This window comes from Lactuca saligna, chromosome 5, assembly GCF_052625555.1.
Source record: "Lactuca saligna cultivar CGN05327 chromosome 5, ASM5262555v1, whole genome shotgun sequence".
In the NCBI taxonomy this organism is placed as follows: Eukaryota; Viridiplantae; Streptophyta; class Magnoliopsida; order Asterales; family Asteraceae; genus Lactuca; species Lactuca saligna.
In genome coordinates, this window is record NC_136421.1 from 182,837,239 (window position 1) to 182,844,413 (window position 7,175).

Genomic DNA, 7,175 nt, shown 5'->3' on the forward strand with positions numbered 1-7,175 from the left:
TCCTTAAGTACCTACGGAGGACTAAGGACTGGGTCCTTACCCTCGGTGGGAGTGATGAATTGAGAGTTGTAGGGTATAGTGATGCTAGCTTTCAGACTGATAGGGATAATTTCCGCTCTCAGTCAGGCTGGGTCTTTACCTTAAACGGAGGAGAAATTTATTAGAAGAGTTCCAAGCAAGATACAGTGGCTGACTCAACTTGCAAATCAGAGTATATAGCAGCTAGTGAGGCATCAAAGGAGGCGATATGGCTGAAGAACTTCATTGGAGACATTGGAGTTGTACCAGCTATTAAGGAGCCAATGGAAATTTTCTATGATAGTGAAAGTGCAGTTGCCTTAGCCAAGGAACCAAGGGATCACGGGAGATCCAGACACATTGACAGAAAATACCATTTCATCAGACATCGAATAGAAGGACTCCTTGTGGCAAAGAGGGTATCATCGGATGAGAATCCAGCAGATCCCCTCACGAAGGGCTGACTTGGGTTAAGCATCTCCAGCATGCTCGGAGCATAGGACTGAAGGATGATATTAGATTTAGTAGTTAGATAACCTCGAAATTTGTTAAGTGTAAATGACATTAGATGATGAATAAAATGTGTTTTATTTATGAGTAAAGTATTGCTATCTCTTGTTGATCGTTTACTATATTTCTTTTGCATGTTTTGACTTCTAGAATAATTATGTTTAGTATATCATATTATTCGAACCTCCACAGTCGGTCATATGTTGGAAGTAGGTATGAATCAAGACTGTCATGATTGGTTGCAGAGGTCTAAGTTGTTGGACATGGCTACAACAATCATGAGTGCTCATAAGTTCTAAGCATTGGACTCAACCCACGCTCACTGGAATCACTTCATGGAGTTTATCTCGAGTGATCATGAGTCGGTAATATCATATAAGTCTTCAAACCTAGAGATATGATGTGTTACTTATGAGTTGGTTATGCATTGATTGTACGAAAACGCATTGGTAACTCGATGTGATAAAACGTGCTTTTGTGTATAATTCAATGAGTAGTAGAACAAACATATGAGTCAAAGTTTATCTGTTCCTTCTTGGATTATAAGCTAATATCTGGGCCCCTCGATGATTTTGTTTTGACCTATGTACCGGGCCCGGTTAAAACTAAGTTGATGTGTTCAATTAAGTTTTTTGTCAAACAAATCGGAAATCGGGAAACAAACTGCTGAACAATAAGTAAGACATTGTTCCATGTATTTGTCCGGCTGATATCTAGAACAAAGGATTATATGATCACTTATCTTAAATAGCGTATAATCATCTTCTCAGTTCCGAGAAACCTTGAAAGAGCTACGATTGCTGATCGGTTCCTGAAGTCATACATGCAGTTATAGTTATTAGACTTATCCAAGTGGGAGACTGTTGGATAATGTGTCTAAGTCCATAGCTATTTCTGGTATGTACTTGACCCGACCTGGCCTGGTCCATTTGGGTTGCATGGCACCATGCATAGACTAAATGAGAGAAATAACACTTGTGGTTTATTAATATATTATAAGGTCTAATATACTAGTAGTATTATTTAATTAGTTTGATCAATAATTAATTTAGAATTAATTAAGTGATCAAAAGATAACTAATTAAATATATGGATTGATTATGTAAGTCATCCATAACTTGTATAGTGGGCTAAGAGGCTCCATGGATTATCAAGTTGGGTTAAACCCATAGGATGCTCCATGGGAGTTACAAACCCATGGGTCATGGAAATGAAGAGCCATGACACATTAGGGTTTACATGGTGTAACCCTAGATGTGTCACACTATATAAATACCATCTCTTCCACTAAAATCGGCTACACAAAGAAACAAGAGGGATAGAGTCGATTTTGCAAGTGTAAGATTCTCTCAAAGTTTACTCCTTTGCATTTGGTGTTGTGTGAAGCATTTGAGGCATCACACTTGGGGTGCTAGGCTCACAAGGTTTCAAGGATCATAATCAACAACAAGGTAAGTTATTCTATCTTTCATTCAAGTTGAAAATGTTCCCCATGTATGCTAGATAGGAATATAACCTTGGAATTCAACTTTGCATGATAATTAGACAAACATAGATCCAAGGTTATTAGGGTTGCATGTACAATTAGGAAGTGTTAGAATGCTCAAAACTGTAGCATCCGGAATCCTATGTATATTATTTTAATATTTTATTTTTAGAATTTGTGAAGGAACTCGGCGAGTTGATGCTTAGACTCGCTGAGTAGGTTCGCAGTTGATCATCCGGGTTCGCGTTGGACTCGGCGAGTCCATGAGTGGACTCGGCGAGTCCACGCTGTTTAATGAAAACCTAATCCTCCAGGGTTGGAGCCTATTTAAAGGCCCTTATGGCCGTCCATTGCGGCTACCACACGCTAGAGAGAGTCTTAGATCGCTTGTGAAGAGAAGAGAGGCCGTTGTTGATTAATTGTTGGTAAAAATTGAAGAAAAAGGTGACCAAGGCAAAGGAAGGCTGAAGGAAGTGCAAAGCTAGTGTCTTCAGAGAAGAAGAATATGTAGAGTATTTAGTCCCCTCTCGAGTTTGTGTTTGGATCTGGACTCAAAGGGGTCTAGAGACTTCAACCCATGAAGCTTTATGAGTCTTTGTAGGGTGATTGGATTTAGGTTGCCATTGTTGGGACTAAATCATCATTTGATGCCATTTTATATATATATAAGCATCAGGTTTTGAGCTTTACGTGATTATATTGCTTGGCAAGGTCAGATCTATGGATTTGAGGAACAAATCTGACCTCAGGAGGTCAATAGAACTTGTGCATGGCATGTACTCGCCGAGTTGTTCTTGGGACTCGACGAGTTGAGTCGTGGTATCCCCACGATTTTTACCTAGGGACTCATCGAGTAAAGGGAGGGACTCCACGTGTTAAATGGGACTAAAGAGTTAAGTGGACACAGGTGGACTCGCCGAGTTGCCCAAGTGCACTCGCCGAGTCAGGTTAAAGTTTGACCATTGACTTTGGTTGACTTTTAGGCTTTGGTCAGCAGCGAGGCCTTTGAGCCAGAAGAGGGGTAAAATGGTCTTTTACCCTTCTGAGGATGTTAAGAAAGGTTGGAGTATAGTTATATTTGTGGGAGTATTTGCTTTATGTGTTTAGGCGGAGGCTAGATCGTATTTCTACCGAGTCCATGATTTATCGAGATATCAGAGGTGAGTCTTCTCACTATACTGTACCTGGAAGGGTACCTATGTGTGACCGGAAGGTTTGATATGCTATATGATATATACATTGTATGTGATTAGTTACCCGTTTTGTATGTGCTATGTATGCTATGCTTGTTATGGGCCGGAAGACATTATGTTATGGGCCCGAAGGCATTATGTTATGGGCCGGAAGGTCAGGGAGTTATGGACCGGAAGGTCGACACGGGTAGGATCGGAAGGTTTACCGGGTTGGGACGAAAGTGCCCTGAGACACATGGACCGGAAGGTCATGGCCCGGAAGGGCGTATGCGTGTAAGTGGTATTTTGGGGAACTCACTAAGCATTTATGCTTACAGTTGTTGTGTTATGTGTTTCAGGTACGAGCGAGGACCGTGGGAAGGCGCCGACATGATCTGTACACACTGACGGAAGATTTATTTTGTGATCTTGGGATGTATTTTTATTATGATGACATTTGCTAAACATGAGATTTGAGAATATTAAATTTTTGGTTTTGTGTTGTTTGAAAAATGAAAATTTGTTTTGAAAATTCACGTTGTTACAAAAACTCATCAATTTCAACCATTGGCCGATCACTCAATCCAGACCGTAATCCTCCACAAAACATCAACTCCACTATTCCTTGAGCCCTGCGACTCTAACTGGCACCTCACCAGTCAAATCCATCGGGATATAAACTCAATTTTCCTTGAAAGGTACACTCCATTGAAGCTCAAACGATATGGATCCCTGGCCCACAATCTACCATATCCACTCTCAGTTTGAACAACCACAACGGGATAACTGGTAAGGGCGGAAACACACTCTATTACGAATCATGGTACCTGAACCATGTTAACCCACCACAATATGTTATTTAGAGCCTTTGGAATTCTCCCTGTTCTGAGTATGGATCCTTCGCTTTCAGTAGTACGGGCCCATACTACCTGCCACATCTACCCATACTTTCCACACGGATCGTCCCAGATTCTTAAGTAGCTTCTCAACCTTCTCGATCACCAATCCTATTACACATGTTCGCTCTCCAGCGAATACTCACCTCTAAATAGCATACTCATCTGACTAAAGTCACTCCCTAGGCTCTTCCTAGGTTCTCAAACTTCTATGCCATTAGGTTGTTGAGGAACTCCTTATGATGCCAACCATCTACCTCATGGATATCATCATATTCACTTAGTAGCTGACTCCCATCATCAAGAATTCCACAAAGCATAAAGCAAGCATCATTCAGGCATTGAATAACCTCCACCAACACATAAAACCACTATAGCATACAACTCCACTCGCTATATCCACAACTCAAAAGGCATCACCGAACTCAGGCAATCCTTCCTTTCGTGGGTATCTAACTACTCTCTCAGTAGATTCCTTAAATGCTCATCTAGGTATCTCTCCTAAATTACCCCTCCACTCAAAGCTCTATTTAAAAGATTTTTGCTAGGTACTCCTACCCAACACATACATAGATCAAATATCAGATAATATCAATCAATAGCATCCCCTAGGCTAAGACATCGTGAATCAGGCAACTCTAGCTCTAAATTCCTGAAGTACCTAGCCTATCTTCTAGCATGCAGCTCTAATATCTCATAAGCATCTCATAATATAAAAAAGTAATGGTATTTTGGGAGATCACTGTTCAGGCTCTGGCTGATTGTACACACTGCTCCATCTCGTTTTCTGCTGAAAGCTCTTACTCGTTTTAGAAAATCATTTATTTTAAGAAATGTTTTTCTTAAATCCTCAGTTTGAGTCCAGACATACCTGAGGGTACATCCGAATACCTCAAACCAAGGCTCTGATACCAACATGTAACACTCTAAATTCTCAAACATTTTTTTTTTAAAATCACATAAAACCTAAAATCACATTTCTCAAAAACCACAAAATGTATGAGTTGTCAAAACACAAGGCAACAAATGTTTGATAATATCCCAAAATCCCCAAAACATAATCTCTAACTGGTGTGTACAATCAAATCGGCGCCTTCCTGCGATCCTGAGAGGTACCTGTAACACATATCACACAACACTGTAAGCACGAAGCTTAGTAAGTTCCCAAAAATACCACATACACAAATAATAAGCCTCTCATGGCTATAGCTTGGCATGGACCCTACGGTCATGCGTCTCGGTGAGGACCCTCCGGTCTCACGGCTCGGTATGGGTCCTCCGGTCATGTGTCTTAGTGAATACCCTCCGGTCTCACAGCTCGGGTTGGACCCTCCGGTCTTGTTTCTCAGTGAAGACCCTATGGTCCTAACTCAGTAAGGCACAAAATAATATATACCATAAATCACAAAGATAAAATGCATAATATCACATAACTCAGTATAAGCACATAAGACCCTCCAGTCGATAACTCAAATAAAATCCTCCGGTCACACAGTATTACCACTCAGGTAAGTATAATGAGAAAACTCACCTCGCCTAGTAAATCAATATATCCCACACTCAAGCTGCTGGTCTAGACTCCGCCTCTCCATGGTCTCCAAGATCCACAACTTGATGAAAACCCTAAAGTCAACAAAAGTTAACAGTCAAAGCTGACCCTACTCGTCGAGTGCTACTCATGAACTCATCGATTTCCTCAGTGCTTGGTAAACCATGAAAACCCGATTCAACTCGTTGTGTTGCTAACCCACTCACCGAGTCCAGAAGATATGTGAAAACCCTAACAACTTGTCGAGTTGTCCCACAAACTCATCGAGTTCACTCTGAATCCAAAAACAAGAAAACTTGACTCAACTCGTCGAGTTGTCTCATCAACTCGTCAAGTTGTAACACATCCAGACTACAGGGGAACACCCTAGCCAACTCGTCGAGTTCCTTCAGTCCACTATCTCATTCATACATTTTTAAGTTGAACTAAGGCCCCATACTCTAGATCTAGCCTTTTAAGGATGAAGTATCACGTAAAGTTGCAAGCTTTACGTCCATGCACGGCATCTTGGGCTCAAAATGCCAAAACATGCTCTATAGAGGGTTTAATGCATGAAAGCTGGCCAATAGCTTGATAAAGCTCAAATCTTTAGGCCCAAGGGACCTCACACTGTCCATATTTGAAGTCACAATTCCATGGCAAGCTCAAACTACTTAAAGACCCAAAGAAAAGATGGAAATGGCCATAAACTCCTAGTGAAGAGATCTAACCAAAAAATGATCAAGGTGATAGATTTTTACCTCCAAATAGCAGTTAGCACTGAAAGAACACCGAATCCAAGGGCTTCTTCTTGTCCCAAGCCTTTTGCTCTTCAATCTCCTTCCAAAAATACACTAGAGCATACAATCTTAGCCTCTCTCTCTCTCTCTCTCTCTCTCTCTCTCCCTCTCAGATGAATACAACTCGATTAAGGTCCTTTAAATAGGGTACAAACCTTGCAAATTAGGGTTTTCACACTCATCTCCTACTCATCAAGTTGGGGTCCTCCAACTCGTCGAGTAGACTCTAAAAGTCACGCGACCATCTTAATTCCTACATGATGAGTTGGGACCAACCAACTCGTCGAGTAGGTCCTATAATGTGAATAAAATCCTCAAGTTCCACATCCATGAAATCGGGGTGTTACATTAATGAGACAAAGGAATTTGTTGTATTGTTCAGCCGTCAAGTGTCTTATTTCAAAACCACCAGGACCCTCTGAAGACTGAGAGCACTCAGAAGAGCTAAGATAAGAGGGATTAACAAAGTAGTTATTTTTATTCTGATTATTTTGACCATTTGAACTAAAATCACTTTGTGACTTGAAATATTTTGGGTAACCAACAAGTTTATAAAATTTATCTATGGAATGCCCCTTAATTTAACAATTTCTACATGTAACGTTTTGATTTCTGCCTTTATTATTGTTATTACTACTCTTATTATTACTAAAACGGGTATTGAATGCGGAAGCATTGGTTTTATTAACAGAGGTTGAATTAGATAAATAACCACCCTTTTGATGAGATTCCTCATGAGCCAAAAAGGAAAAGGCAATTTTGACA